The sequence below is a fragment of the Oncorhynchus kisutch genome, linkage group LG24 (genome assembly GCF_002021735.2).
Source record: "Oncorhynchus kisutch isolate 150728-3 linkage group LG24, Okis_V2, whole genome shotgun sequence".
Classification (NCBI taxonomy): domain Eukaryota; kingdom Metazoa; phylum Chordata; class Actinopteri; order Salmoniformes; family Salmonidae; genus Oncorhynchus; species Oncorhynchus kisutch.
The window spans coordinates 33,849,147-33,866,376 of record NC_034197.2 but is presented as its reverse complement, the minus strand read 5'-3'; positions in this window follow the sequence as shown (position 1 = coordinate 33,866,376).

Genomic DNA, 17,230 nt, shown 5'->3' with positions numbered 1-17,230 from the left:
ACACAACAGTAGTAGGCCTGATTACCAATAATGACGAGACAGCCTAACAGGGAGGAGGTGAAGGCCCTGGCGGCATGGGGTCATGAAAATAACTTTTATAGAGAGCATCCTGTCAGGCTGTATCACCGCCTGGTATAGCAACTGCACTGCCCGAAACCGCAGGGCTCTCCAGAGGGTGGTGCGGTCTGCCCAACGCATCACCGGGGGCACACTGCCTGCCCTCCAGGACAACTACAACACCCGATGTCACAGGGAGTCCATAAAGATCATCAAGGACAACAACCACCGGAGCCACTGCCGGGTCACCTTGCTATCATCCAGAAGGCGAGGTCAGTACAGGTGCATCAAAGCTGGGACCGAGAGACTGAAAAACAGCTTCTATCTCAAGGCCATCAGACTATTATATTCATCACTAGCCGGCTTCCATCTGGTAACTCAACCCTGCACCTTAGAGGCTGCTGCCCTATGTACATAGACATGACCACTTTAATAATGGAACACTAGTCACTTTAATAGTTACATACTGCTTTACTTCATATGAAAAAGAGTATTCTATTCCACTGTATTTTAGTGAATGCCACTCCTACATTGGCCGTTCTTAATTCCATTCTTTTACTTTTAAATTTGATTGTTGTGAATTGTTAGATACTGCTGCACTGTTGGAACTAGACCCGCAATAACATCTGCTAAATATATGTCTGTGACCAATCAAATTTGATTTGATTTGAATACCTACTTTATTCTCCAGTGGAGGCTGGTGGGAGGAGCTATAGGAGGACGGGCTCATTGTAATGGCTGAAATGGAAGTAACGGAACGGAATCAAAAATGGTTTGATATGTTTGACACCATTCCATTTATTCCTTTCCAACCATTACAATGAGCCCATCCTTCTATAGCTCCTCCCAACAGCCTCCTCTGCCTCTACTCTGTCTCTGTTCTCCCTCTGATACCCTGTTCCTCTATACATCCTCCTAGAAATATGATATGTTCCAGCATCCAATTCGTACGCTATTGTACGACCGGGTAAGACGTATGATACTATACGTAAGTGGTCCTCTGATTCGTATAATTGTGTATGACCTCTATTCCATTCATAATGTAACCTAATGTAACGTAATATCATTCTAAATGAATGGACCAGATTTACATACCAAATCCTACAAATTTCTCTGAGACCAGGTTGAGGTATCAGGTTGTAATCCTAGATAGGTATACGTGCTGTCAAGCTCACATGAGAAACAAATATGTGGTCTTAATATGGCCTTGTGTGCTCTAGTCTAGATTGTAAACTCTGGCATAGTAACATAGATACGGTTGAAGTTGGAAGTTAACATACACTTAGGTTGGAGTCATTCAAACTCATTTTTCAACCACTCCACAAATTTCTTGTTAACAAACTATAGTTTTGGCAAGTCGGTTAGGACTTCTACTTTGCGCATGACACAAGTCATTTTTCCAACAATAGTTTACAGATTATATCACTTAAAATTCTATGTATCACAATTCCAGTGGGTCAGAAGTGTACATACACCAAGTTGACTGTGCCCTTAAACAACTTGGAAAATTCCAGAAAATGATGTCATGGCTTTAGAGGCTTCTGAATGGCTAATTGACATCATTTGAGTCAATTGGAGGTGTACCTGTGGATGTATTTCAAGGCCTACCTTCAAACTCAGTGCCTCTTTGCTTGACATCATGGGAAAATCAAAAGAAATCAGCCAAGACCTCAGAAAAGAAATCGTAGACCTCCATAAGTCTGGTTCATCCTTGGGAGCAATTTTCAAACACCTGAAAGTACCACGATCATCTGTACAAACAACAGTATGCAAGTATAAACACCATGGGACCGCACAGCCGTCATACCGCTCAGGAAGGAGATGCGTTCTGTTTCGTCAAGATGAACGTACTTTGGTGCAAAAAGTGCAAATCAATCCCAGAACAACAGCAAAAGACCTTGTGAAGATGCTGGAGAAAACAGGTACAAAAGTATCTATATCCACAGAAAAAAAGAGTCCTATATCGACATAACCTAAAAGGCCACTCAGCAAGGAAGAAGCCACTGCTCCAAAACCGCCATAAAAAAAGCCAAACTAAGGTTTGCAACTGCACATGGGGACAAAGATCATACTTTTGGAGAAATGTCCTCTGGTCTGATGAAACCAAAATGTAACTGTTTGGCCATACTGACCATCGTTATGTTTGGAGGAAAAAGGAGGAGGCTTGCAAGCCAAAGAACACCATCCCAACCGTGAAGTATGGGGGTGGCAGCATCATGTTGTGGTGGTGCTTTGCTGCAGGAGGGACTGGTGCACTTTACAAAATAGATGGCATCAAGAGGAGGGAAAATTATGTGAATATACTGAAGCAACATCTCAAGACATCAGTCAGGAAGTTAAAGCTTGGTCGCAAATGGGTCTTCCAAATGGACAATGACCCCAAACATACTTCCAAAGTTGGCTTAAGGACAACAAAGTCAAGGTATTGGAGTGGCCATCACAAAGCCCTGACCTCAATGCTATAGAAGATTTGTGGGCACAACTGAAAATGTGTGCGAGCAAGGAGGCCTACAATCCTGACTCAGGTACACCAGCTCTGTCAGGAGGAATGGCCCAAAATTCACCCAACTTAATGTGGGAAGCTTGTGAAAGGCTACCCAAAACGTTTGACCCAAGTTAAAATATTTAAAGGTAACGCTACCAAATACTAATTGAGTGTATGTAAACTTCTGACTAACTGTGAAGCTGAAACAAATAATTATCATGACGATATTTCTGACATTTCACATTCTTAAAATAAGGTGGTGATCCTAACTGACCTAGACAGGGAATTTTTACTAGGATTAAATGTCAGGTTGTTGTGAAAATGTGAAAAACTGAGTTTAAATGTATTTGGCTAAGGTGTATGTAAACTTCCGACTTCATCTGTACATGTATGACACTGCAATACCTCCTTTCAAACATATATGGGCTAAGCTTACTAAAAACTACTCATCAACTCCTTTCTCAACACGATTGCATGGGTCTGTGATGAAATCAGTGAGCCTCAGCTCAGTCTGACCAAAAGTCAACTGACGTCAGAGCTAATCAGTCAGAGCTAATCAGTCAGAGCTAATCAGTTAGAGCTAATCAGTCAGGGACATACATAGTCCTTTGAGATTAAAACATATTAACATATGATCCTCATGACTTCATCAATAATATAACATAGAATGCCTCATGAGGTTTATAGAGTCTGTAGAGTTACTGACCACTACTCTAGTTATAGAGTCTGTAGAGTTACTGACCACTACTCTAGCTAAATATTCTGTAGCATTGCTGAACACTACTCTAGTTAAATATTCTGTAGCATTGCTGAACACTACTCTAGTTAAATATTCTGTAGCATTGCTGAACACTACTCTAGTTAAATATTCTGTAGCATTGCTGAACACTACTCTAGTTAAATATTCTGTAGCATTGCTGAACACTACTCTAGTTAAATATTCTGTAGCATTGCTGAACACTACTCTAGTTAAATATTCTGTAGCATTGCTGAACACTACTCTAGTTAAATATTCTGTAGCATTGCTGAACACTACTCTAGTTAAATATTCTGTAGCATTGCTGAACACTACTCTAGTATTGGACACAGAGCTGAATGCTACTTTGATCTGAACACTCCTCTGTCCTCAGGTTCAGTAAGGGGAACAGAGAGAACATTGATCCCTACACCTTCCTTCCGTTTGGGATGGGGCCCAGGAACTGTATCGGCATGAGATTCGCCCTCCAGACCATTAAGCTGGTGATAGTGGAGATCCTCCAGAGGTTCAGTTTTGTCACCTGCAAGGAGACAGAAGTGAGATTACTGATCGTCTCAATGGGATTATTGACGTGCTTGAGTCCATAAGTACAGTGAATGCATGTGTTTGAATATGGTGGTGAAAGGAGAGGAGAGGCACAGGTATACAGGACACTACCCTGTTAGTCTAGCCCAGTCAGTTTCTGCTTCAGTCAAACATGGTTGGCATGGCAATGAGTAAGACGTTGTCTAAAGGGCAATCTGCCTGTTGGAAGGGATCAGTTTAGACTCATTGATAATCCAGGTTAATCCTCTGGAATGAGGAACATTTTTTATCTTATAGTGCAGAAACTACCCAACTAGCTATAATGCTAAAATGTTCACTACACTGCGTGTATAAAACATTAGGAACACCTACTCTTTCCATGACAGACTGTAGACTTCCCAGGTGAAAGCTATGATCCCTTACTGATGTCACTTGTTAAATCCAGTTCAATCAGTGTAGATGAAGGGAAGGATGTCCCATTCAGAGGGTGAATGGGCAAGACAAAATAAGTGCCTTTGAACAGGGAATGGTAGTAGATACGAGGCGCACCGGTTTGAGTGTGAAACCTTGCAGGGTTTTTTATGCTCAACAGTTTCCTGTGTGTACCAAGAATGGTCCACCACCCAAAGGACATCCAGCCGACTTGACACAACCGTGGGAAGCATTGGAGTCAACATGGGCCAGCACCCCTGTGGAACGCTTTCAACACCTAGTAGAGTCCATGCCCCAATGAATTGAGGCTGTTCTGAGGGCAAAAGGGAGTGCAACTCAATCTTCTAATGTTTTGTACACTCTGTCTATATGTAGGTTTTTGTGTCATATTCTCAGGAACCGCATGAAATGAAGATGCCTCATCTCAAGGGTCATGCAATAACTTGAAGTTGAATACGATATGGACTATTGTAGTAACCATGTGTGCCTTCATTTGTTTTGTAAAATAATTTCTGTTCAGGCATTGAACAACCACAGATCACTAACTAATTTACCTGCAAGAGATTTCTGCAACACAATGTACAACCAATATATAATCTATGACCATGAATGATCTAATGTTTTTACTGATGTTAGATAGTATCCCTCATATAACCCTCTTATAAAACTCACATACCGTGTCCACCAGTCTGTAGTGTATATGCAACGGAAGGCCTGAGACTGTCGTACCTAAACGAAACCAATGAGGGGGAAGAAAACGAAGCACACAGGACTGTTAGAGCCTTTGGATAACAGTATCTGCTAAATGGCATATATCGTTATATACCGTATATATTACTGTCAACTCCTCTGTTCGTGCTGTAATAGTGTGGGGGTGATAGCCCTCACAATACTACAGGCAATATTTGAAGCTCAATGTTAAATTCAAATCTCACTACCATCATATCTCTTTTCCAGAGCAACTTACAGGAGCAATTGGGCTTAAATGCCTTGCTCAAGGGCACATACAGATATTAAATTGAGGCGGAAATTACAGTAGCCAATAATTATCAAAATGGAACTCAATTGATTGAACATGATATTGATTTCAGTATCATTGAAATATACAGGCCTATGTAGCCTACTGTATCTTTTAATGCTGTCGTCTCAGTTTTCATTTGAATAATCTTTTTACTTGTTTATAACAATTGCAGAGACATTGGCACCTTGTATTGTAGTCAACTTTGTTCTGAAGTTATCAATGGTCCCAGAGAGACAGATAAACATCTTCCTTCTATGTTTAGCGGAGATCTTCTGTGTATAAATTGATGTGGAAGGGCTAAAAAGTAGCTAATGACCGACCCAGTTAGCTGTTCAATGAGTGGTCTGAGGTAGTTGGTAAATAATAATAATACGTGTTTTCAAGTGCAACTTTACACATACATTTCCTTTCTCCATAATTTTAAGCACAAATTACATCTTTGAAAGACACATTTAGCATTTAGAAATGTTGTAACATTTTGTACAATCACCTTCCAGGCATTGGTCTGATGCCGAAAAAGAAAGGAAATTCACACGAGCACCACAATACCTATTCCACCCATGCTCTACCAAGGTTTTCCAGCACCACAATACCTATTCCACCCATGCTCTACCAAGGTTTTCCAGCACCACAATACCTATTCCACCCATGCTCTACCAAGGTTTTCCAGCACCACAATACCTATTCCACCCATGCTCTACCAAGGTTTTCCAACACACACCTTTGACCTACTACAGTAGCTATGTTGGTATTGTACTTCAAACTATGCGTAGGCAGGTTGCTTAGGATTCAAACATGTTTTTAGTTTTTAATGTTTTTTAGGAATGTATTGTTACATGATGATGTACTCTGTTGTGTAAATATACAATAATACTGCTGGACTGAAGTAAAAATGTTCCACTGAATAGACAAGATGTTTGAACTGAGTCTGTTCTGTTCCCCAGTCACCTATATGTTAACCTGTTGGCCAGTTGTGTGTAGGCTATCAGCATGAACAAGGTATTTATTACCAACAAGATATTTATGACCTTGACCTCTGGCCAGATAGTTGATAGGTACCAATCTCTCTCTTTCAGAGACAACCCAACCAGCCAGTCTGGTTTCTGCCAGTCAGGTTCCAAACTCTCACAGTGACTCAGCACTCTGACACACACACACTCCGAGACACACACACACACGCCGGGTATAAGCAATATTCCAGTCTCAGATCCCACATAAACAATACTACAGTTTACTATAGAATACATTGAATCTAGGGGGCAATGTTTTCATTTTTGGAAAAAGAACTTTCCCAAAGTAAACAGGTTATTTTGTCAGGACAAGATGCTAGAATATGCATATAATTGACAGCTTAGGATAGAAAACACTCTAAAGTTTCCAAAACTGTAAAAATATTGTCTGTGAGTATAACAGAACTGATATTGCAGGCGAAAGCCTGAGAAAAATCCAATCAGGAAGTGACTCATCTTTTGAAAGCTCTGCGTTCCAATGCGTCCCTATTGAGCAGTGAATGGGCTATCAACCAGATTACTTTTCCTCCGTATTCCCCAAGGTGTCTACAGCATTATGACGTAGTTTTAAGCATTTATGTTGAAGAATACCCGTAAGCGGCTACATTGCGCAACTGGTCACCTGATGGCTCCCAGAGTGATTCTCGAGTAAAATACAGAGGTAGCCATTATTCCAATCGGTCCTACTGAAAAACCAATTGTCCCGGTGGAATAGATATTTGAAAAACACCTTATATTTTGAAAATCTGAGATGACAGGGTGATTAACAAAAGGCTAAGCTGTGTCTCAATATATTTCATTTGTGATTTTCATGAATAGGAATATATTTTCTAGGAATATTTATGTCCGTTGCGTTATGCTAATTAGTGTCAGTCGATGATTACGCTCCCGCACCAGGGACGGGGAGTCACTAGTTAACATCTGCTAAGTATGTGTATGTGACCAATGACATCTGCTAAGTATGTGTATGAGACCAATGACATCTGCTAAGTATGTGTATGTGACCAATGACATCTGCTAAGTATGTGTATGAGACCAATGACATCTGCTAAGTATGTGTATGTGACCAATGACATCTGCTAAGTATGTGTATGTGACCAATAACATCTGCTAAGTATGTGTATGTGACCAATAACATCTGCTAAGTATGTGTATGTGACCAATGACATCTGCTAAGTATGTGTATGTGACCAATGACATCTGCTAAGTATGTGTATGTGACCAATAACATCTGCTAAGTATGTGGTGACCAATGACATCTGCTAAGTATGTGTATGTGACCAATGACATCTGCTAAGTATGTGTATGTGACCAATAACATCTGCTAAGTATGTGTATGTGACCAATGACATCTGCTAAGTATGTGTATGTGACCAATAACATCTGCTAAGTATGTGTATGTGACCAATAACATCTGCTAAGTATGTGTATGTGACCAATGACATCTGCTAAGTATGTGTATGTGACCAATAACATCCGCTAAGTATGTGTATGTGACCAATAACATCTGCTAAGTATGTGTATGTGACCAATAACATCTGCTAAGTATGTGGTGACCAATGACATCTGCTAAGTATGTGATGACCAATGACATCTGCTAAGTATGTGGTGACCAATGACATCTGCTAAGTATGTGTATGAGACCAATGACATGTGCTAAGTATGTGGTGACCAATGACATCTGCTAAGTATGTGGTGACCAATGACATCTGCTAAGTATGTGGTGACCAATGACATATGCTAAGTATGTGTATGTGACCAATGACATCTGCTAAGTATGTGTATGAGACCAATAACATCTGCTAAGTATGTGTATGAGACCAATGACATCTGCTAAGTATGTATGTGACCAATGACATCTGCTAAGTATGTATGTGACCAATGACATCTGCTAAGTATGTATGTGACCAATGACATCTGCTAAGTATGTATGTGACCAATGACATCTGCTAAGTATGTATGTGACCAATGACATCTGCTAAGTATGCGTATGTGACCAATAAAATTTGATTTGATTTGGGGCTGGCTCCCAAGAGTTGCATGTTGCGTTTATATTTTTGTTCAGTATACATGATCTAAGTAAACCTTATTTAATTTGTAGAACTACAAAATAGTGATTTTGTCAGACAGGATAGGCAGCAGCTGTAACGGTCTGAGTGTAGTGGGTGAGGAGTCAGGCGCAGGAAGCAGAGAGTTCAGGGGAGTGCTATTTTAATGCACTGAGAAAACGCTGAACATAAGCCAACCCTCACAAACACACAGGGCGTACTGAACAAACAAATGCCCCAAACAGGGGGACTTAAACTGTCCAGGGAAAACCCACAAAATGGGAAAACACAAAACCCATAGACGTGCACACAAGTACACCAAACAGACGATCACAATAATTAATCCCGCACAAGGAACCCTGCGGGCCGGCTGACTAATAAAGCCTACTACCTAACACAAAACAGGTGCACACAATCAACACATAAGGAGGGGGAGGAAATAATCAGTAGCAGCAAGTAGGCCGGCGACGACGACTGCCGAGCGCCACCCGAACGGGAAGGGGAGTGTCCTTCGGTCGGAGTCGTGACAGCAGCTCTATAGAGATGCGACGATGACTTGGAATTAAATAATATTTATCAAATAAAACACATGTAATATACACAACAACTGAAATATTTTATTAAAGTAAAGTAATGTGAATAAATAATGGTTAATAAGCAGTCACTACCATCATGGGACTTTTATTAATTGTTGTATTATGTGTTGTTACAGCATTCAACCCACATAATGCATAGTGCATTTAATAGTAAAAAATAACTAATCCTTGATTATTTTTTAAATAATCGAAGCAAAATTGAACTGACCTCAAAAAGCACTAATCGCTCAGCACAAAAATGTGGCCACAACACAACTAGCTGTTCTATATTTGGTGTGCTCAGTGGTGGCAAAAGTACCCAATTGTCATACCTGAGAAAAAGTAAAGATACCTTAATAGAAAATTAAGCAATTGTGAAAGTCACCCAGTTGTAAATACTAATTGAGTAAAAGTCTAAACGTATTTGGTTAATAACTAAAGTATCGAGAGTAAAAGTATAAATAATTTTATTAATTCCTTACACTAAGCAAACCAGACAGCACCATTTTCTTGTTTTTTAAATATACGGATAGCAAGGGGAACACTCCAACACTCAGACATCATTACAAATGAAGCAATTGTGTTTAGTGAGTCCGCCAGATCAGAGGCAGTAAATGTCCTCTTGATAAGTCAGAAAATGGACCATTTTCCTGTCCTGCTAAGCATTTGAAATGTAACAGGTACTTTTGGGTGTCAGGGAAAATGTATGGAGTGAAAAGTACATTATTTTCTTTAGGAATATGGTGAAATAAAAGTAAGTTATCAAAAATATGAATGGTAAAGTAAAGATAAACCCCTTTCCTCGTCTTTTCCTTTATGCAGATGACTCTTCATGTGTCTCATACAAGTCAAACTTAGCACAGAGCTTACTAACCAAGCAAATGGCTTGGAGATAATAAGCTATCCCTGCACTTAGGTAAAACTGAGGCAATTGTGTAGGACCTCTGAAATAAGAGTGGAGTTAGGTTTTAGTAGTCAACACCTCACCCCCTATGTTAGCTACCTGGGATGCATTCTTGATAGAAGCTTGGGATGTGTGTATTGCCACTAAAATGCTAGTGAAGGTTAATGCCAGGATTAAGTTTTGGGCTAGAAAGTCCATGCTGCTTCATAAGGACTCCATGAGAGTGCTAGTCACCACCATCATTCAATGCCATTTTGACCACGCTACTACTTCCTGGTTTCTAGGATTAGCTAAACTTCTGAAGGGGAAGCTACAGATATCCCAGAATAAGCTGATCAGGGTAATATTGAAAGAGCTGCTTTCAGGAACTCAACTGGCTGCCTGTTGAGGCTAGGGTGTCCCAGATCAGACTGGGTGTACAGGAGTGTTTGACGTGTTCTGTGCCCAACTGACTGTTGCAACTGCGATGATGAGATGGATGTTCTTTTTCTTGGTTTTTATGTATTATTATCTCACTGTCGTACTGTGTGCAACCATGTTGGATCTTGCCTAGCCATCTTGTCTCAAGACCACAATGGAAATAAGTCACAGATTTTATTGTGTGTTATCCTCAATGATTTGACATGTGCAGGTATAGTTTTTCATTAATAAACTCAACTAAAAGCAACTACTTAAGTAATGACCAAATTACTCAAGATTTCCCGAAGGGGATGTTTCCCATTTTATGGGCTCCTAACAAATCCATTCTGTGTGTTTTTTAGCATTGTTTGTAACTTTTTTTGTACACGGTCTCTTATGACCAAAAAGAGCATCTGGACATCAGAACAGAGATTACTCACCTCGAAATGGAAGAATTTTTTTCTTTAACGAATACGAGGCGAAAGATTTACATCTCCTCTCGGACCAGGCCCAAATCCCCATCATTCGCATGAAGAGAAGATGCCGATACAGGGGGCACAGATGGGGTGCTTGGTGAGAATTCGTCAGTGAGTGGATAATCTGCATTTACCATCCATCCTACAACAAATGTGCAATCACTGGAGAATAAACTGGATGAGCTCCGTTCGAGACTATCCTACCAACGGGACATTCAAAACTGTAATATCTTATGTCGTGGCTGAATGAGGACATGGATAATATACAGTTGGCTGGGTTTTCCGTGCATCGACAAGACAGAAAAGCAACCTCCGGTAAGACGAGGGGTGGTGGTTTATGTCTATTTGTCAACAACAGGTGTTGCGCGATCTCTAAAATTAAGGAAGTCTCAAGGTTTTGCTCGCCTGAGGTTGAGTACCTCATGATAATCTCTAGACCCCACTATTTACCAAGAGAGTTTCTCTAAATTTTTCGTAGCTGTCTATTTACCACCATAAACCGATGCAGGAACTAAGACTGCACTCAATGAGCTGTATAAGGCCATAAGCATATAAGAGAATGCTCACCCAGAAGCAGCTCTCCTAGTGGCCGGGGCCTTTAATGCATGAAAACTTAAATCCATTTTACCACATTTCTACCAGCATGTCACATGTGCAACCAGAGGGGGAAAAAACTATAGACCACGCTCGCCCTCCATTTGGAAGTCTTCATTCCCGGGCTGTGCCACAACCGGCCGTGGCCAGGCGTCCCTTAGGACAGTGCACAATTGGTCCACCGTCGTCCAGGTTAGAGGAGGGTTTGGCCGGGGGGGAGGACTTTACTTGGTTCAAAGCGCCCTAGCGACTCCGTGTGGCGGGCCAGGTGCCTGCACGCTGACCCTGGTCACCAGTTGAACAGTGTTTCCTCCAACACATTCGTGTGGCTGGCTTCCGAGCTAAACTGGCAGGTGTTAACCTCTTAAGGAGCGGGGTTAGGCGGGTCATGTTTTGGAGGATGCTTGACTACACCTTCGCCTCTCACGAGCCCATTGGGGAGTTGCAGTGCAGTGATGAGACGATATTGAAATTGGGGAGAAAAAGGGGTGGTTAAATACCCCCAAAAATTTCAAGCAAGATATACCAGTGACTTGTTCAATATGGAAGTGGTCTGATGACGTGGATGCTAAGCTGCAGTACTGTTTTAATAGCACAGACTAGAATATGTTCCGGGATTCATCCGATGGCATCGAGGAGTATACCACATCAGTCACTGGCTTCATCAATAAGTGGATCAATGACGTCGTCCCCACAGTGACCGTACGTACATACCCCAACCAGAAGCCATGGATTAAAGGCAACAACCGCATTGAACAAAAGGGTAGAGCTGCCGCTTTCAAGGAGCGGGACACTAATCCAGATGCTTATGCGAAATCCCACTATGCCCTCTGATGAACCATCAAACAGGCAAAGCATCAGTACAGGACTAAGACTGAATCCTACTACACCAACTCTTATGCTCGTCAGATGTGGCAGGGTTTGCAAACTATTACGGATTACAAAAGGAAACCCAGCCGCGAGCTGCCCAGTAACGCGAGTCTACCAAACTAGCTAAATGCCTTCTTCGAGGCAAGCAACACTAAACCATGCATGAGAGCACCAGCTGTTCTGTATGACTGTGTGATCACTCTCTCCGTAGCCGATGTGAGTAAAACCTTTAAACAGGTCAACCTTCACAAGGCCGCAGGGCCAGACAAATTACCAGGATGCATAATCAGAGAATGCGCTGACCAACTGGCAAGTGTCTTCACTGACATTTTCCACCTCTCACTGACAGAGTCTTTAATACCTACATGTTTCAATCAGACCGCCATAGTCCTTGTGCCCAAGAACACCAAAGTAACCTGCTTAAATGACTACCCCGTAGCACTTACATCTGTAGCCATGAAGTGCTTTCAAAGGCTGGTCATGGCTCACATCAACACCATCATCCCAGAAACCCTAGACTCATTACGATTAGCATACCGTCCCAACAGATGATGATCCACAGATGATGCATTCTCCATTGCACTCCACACTGCCCTTTCCCACCTGGACAAAAGGAACACCTATGTGAAAATGCAGTTTGTTGACTACAGCTCAGCATTCAACACCATAGTGCTGTCAAAGGTCATCACTCAACTAAGGACCCTGGGACTTAACACCTCTCTCTGCAACTGGATCCTGGACTTCCCGATGGGCCGACCCTGGGTGAAAAGGGTAGGCAACAACATTAGGACCCCCATTCCAGGACCCCTATACCATCCAGAACCTCTATACCAGGTGGTGTCAGAGGAAGGCCTTAGAAATGGTCAAAGACTCCCGCCACCCTAGTCATAGACTGTTCTCTCTGCTACCGCACGGCCAGCGGTACCGGGGCATTTACAGCTTCAAGTCATTGCTAAACAATTCATTTAATGGCTACCCGGATTATTTGCATTAATCACATTTTTTACGTTGCAGCTACTTGCTGTTTATTATCTATGCAAATTTCTTTATCCCTACCTACTTGCACATATTACCTCAATTTACCTCAGCTAACCTGTACCCCCTTGTTATTGTTATTTTATTGTGTTACTATTTTTCTTACGTTAGTTTATTTGTTTTTTATGTACATTGTTGCATATATTTTCTTACATACTTTATACTTTATAACTGGTTGGTTATGGGCTGGTAAGCATTTCACAGTAAAGTCTACACCTGTTGTATTCGACGTATGTGACAACTAGAATTTGATTTGAAGTAGTATTTTAATGTATTTTTACACCACTGGGTGTGCTTGCAGCACAAATTGCAGCATTCCCAACTACAGTATGTGCTTTGTGATAAAATGTAGAATTTTTTTAGAAGCTATTGATCCTCTGTAGCTAAATTATGTTATCTGTTGTAGTATTTTGAATAATTGTATTGATGTCTGATCAGAAAGGAGTAATATGTTTTTTATAGCCTAATTTTGGCAGAATTATTTCAACTTATCAGTTGGTGCTGCAGCACCCCCATTACCCCTACTTCCTGTGGCTATGCCATTCAAAACCATTTTTCCCAGTCGGAGCTAGTTTTTTTCACAGTTGTCTTCAATGCACTGAAGTCGGAAGTCTCATATTTCACACAAAAAAATGTACATACCTTGGCCTAAACATCAGAGGCACAGGTAACTTCCACAAAGCTGTGAACAATCTGAGAGACAAGTCAAGGAGAGCCTTCTACGCCATCAAAAGGAACATGAAATTCGACATACCAATTAGGATCTGACCCAAAAAATACTTGAATCAGTGACAGAACCCATTTCCCTTTATGGTTGCAAGGTCTGGGGTCCGCTCATCAACCAAGAATTCACAAAATTGGACAAACATCAAACTGAACTCTGCATGCCGAATTCAACAAAAATGTCCTCTGTGTACAACGTAAAACACCAAATAATGTACACAGAACATAATTAGACCTCTAATGATCAAATTCCAGAAAAGAGGCATTCAATTCTGCAACCACCTAAAAGGAAGTGATTCCAAAACCTTCCATAACAAAGCCATCACCTAGAGAAAGACTAACCTGGAGAAGAGTCCAGCTGGCTAGCTGGTCCTGGGGGTCTGTTCAACACAATTAGATCCAACCAAATTATGAGAAAACAAAAAGATTGCTTGACACATTGGGAAGAATTAACAAAAAAACTGAGCAAACTAAAATGCTATTTGGCTCTAAACAGAGAGTACACAGTGGCAGAATACCTGATCACTGTGACTGACTTGAAACGAAGGAAAGCTTTGATTATGTACACACTCAATAAGAGAAGCCGCCGTAGGCAGACCTGGCTCTGAAGAGAAGACAGGCTTTGTGCACACTGCCCACAAAATTAGGTGGAAACTGAGCTGCACTTCCTGACCTCCTGTGGTAAAGTATTCAAGTACAAATATTTTAAGTACTACTTAAGTCGTTTTTATAGGTATCTGTACTGATAAGGTTGGACAGCCATGGAGGAGAGAGGAATTGGGCCTGAGGTCAGGTCATGACAAGGAACTGTCCTGTTACACACACACACACACACACACACACACACACACACACACACACACACACACACACACACACACATACTTACACGCCCACTACACCACTGAGAGAAACCAATTAAGTTCCTGACTAGCAACAGAGATGTATTGGCTGACTAGATGTGCAAGGATTGGACTCCGCCTACTGGAGGGTATAAATATATGTGCTTGTGTAAACATATCTTTGCAGCTGTTTGACCCAGTGGGTGAATAAACTTGGTTTGTGCTTTCACTGGTCATCCATTAGGTTTTGACAGAGTGAAAACTAACAAATGTAATTGTATTTATTTTTGTGACTTAACCTGCTGTAGAGTTCTGGACATTATTATTCCTGGTTTGTTTATAGCTAAGATTCAATGGCGGTTATTGGTGAGAGTGGAGAGGTGCTCTATCTGAGGGATTGGGACGGGGTGAGTGGGTAAAGGGAGGGCATCATACACCTTTCTGAAGTGTGTGGGGCCTCCACTCATCTCATTTCAGTCTCTTGGTGGATCCACTCTCCCAATTAGACCCCCACCAGCCACTATATTTTAATTGAATTTGCAAGGTAATGCAACTGACCACAACACTTACATTGGAGAAAGACTGCTCTGTATGTGCAAGTACATAATCCACAGGCTTTTGGTACATTAGGAGAGGAGTTGGAGTTTAAATGCCCTAAAAGGGCATAGTGCCTCAAAGTACAAAGAAGCACTTTGCTTTATAATGTTTTGTGTTTTCTGTTCTGTTAAATGTCTGCCCTGCCCACATGCTCAGCCCACATGCCCTGCCCACATGCTCAGCCCACATGCCCTGCCCACATGCTCAGCCCACATGCCCTGCCCACATGCTCAGCCCACATGCCCTGCCCACATGCCCTGCCCACATGCTCAGCCCACATGCCCTGCCCACATGCTCAGCCCACATGCTCAGCCCACATGCCCTGTCCACATGCTCAGCCCACATGCTCAGCCCACATGCCCTGCCCACATGCTCAGCCCACATGCTCAGCCCACATGCTCAGCCCACATGCCCTGCCCACATGCTCAGCCCACATGCTCAGCCCACATGCCCTGCCCACATGCTCAGCCCACATGCCCTGCCCACATGCTCAGCCCACATGCCCTGCCCACATGCTCAGCCCACATGCCCTGCCCACATGCTCAGCCCACATGCCCTGCCCACATGCTCAGCCCACATGCCCTGCCCACATGCTCAGCCCACATGCCCTGCCCACATGCTCAGCCCACATGCTCAGCCCGCATGCTCAGCCCACATGCTCAGCCCACATGCCCTGCCCACATGCTCAGCCCACATGCCCTGCCCACATGCTCAGCCCACATGCCCTGCCCACATGCTCAGCCCACATGCCCTGCCCACATGCTCAGAGCGCATCCTCAAGACTCAAAATATATTAAATACGTAAATATTTTTTAATTTTAACCTTGACCATTATAAATGTAGATATAGAGGACAGAGAAAAGCCGACCACAAATATACACTGAACAGGAATATAAACGCAACATGTAATGCACAAATGCACAAATTTTGTGCACAAATTTGTTCACATCCCTGTTAGTGAGCATTTCTTCTTTGGCATGACAGGTGTGGCATATCAAGAAGCTGATTAAACAGCATGATCATTACACAGATGCACCTTGTGCTGGGGACAATAAAAGGTCATACAACACAATGGGGGACATTATGAACAAAATTATCCTTTTTAGCCTACAATTTGTAGTCCTTTTGACATTAGAATAAATGTTCCTGACTTATTATCGATGCTATCAGAGAAGTTGTTTCTTGCCTTCAGTTGCGTTTTAAGTGCACATGTATCAAACCGTAGCAAAACATTTTGTAAAGTGACACTTTTTGCACAAAAACGTGTTTCTTATTGGACAAAATGAGGTAGGTTCCTCTCCGTTTCAGCTCGTTTTCTTCCGCGTGGTTCCTAGTAAATACACCCAAGGACTGGGGTAAAGGCGGTTCCTGTTGAATACACACCAGGACTGGGGTAAAGGCGGTTCCTGTTGAATACACCCAAGGACTGGGGTAAAGGTGGTTCCTGTTGAATACACCCAAGGACTGGGGTAAAGGCGGTTCCTGTTGAATACACACCAGGACTGGGGTAAAGGTGGTTCCTGTTGAATACACACCAGGACTGGGGTAAAGGCGGTTCCTGTTGAATACACACCAGGACTGGGGTAAAGGCGGTTCCTGTTGAATACACACCAGGACTGGGGTAAAGGCGGTTCCTGTTGAATACACACCAGGACTGGGGTAAAGGCGGTTCCTGTTGAATACACACCAGGACTGGGGTAAAGGCGGTTCCTGTTGAATACACACCAGGACTGGGGTAAAGGCGGTTCCTGTTGAATACACACCAGGACTGGGGTAAAGGCGGTTCCTGTTGAATACACACCAGGACTGGGGTAAAGGCGGTTCCTGTTGAATACACACCAGGGCTGGGGTAAAGGCGGTTCCTGTTGAATACACACCAG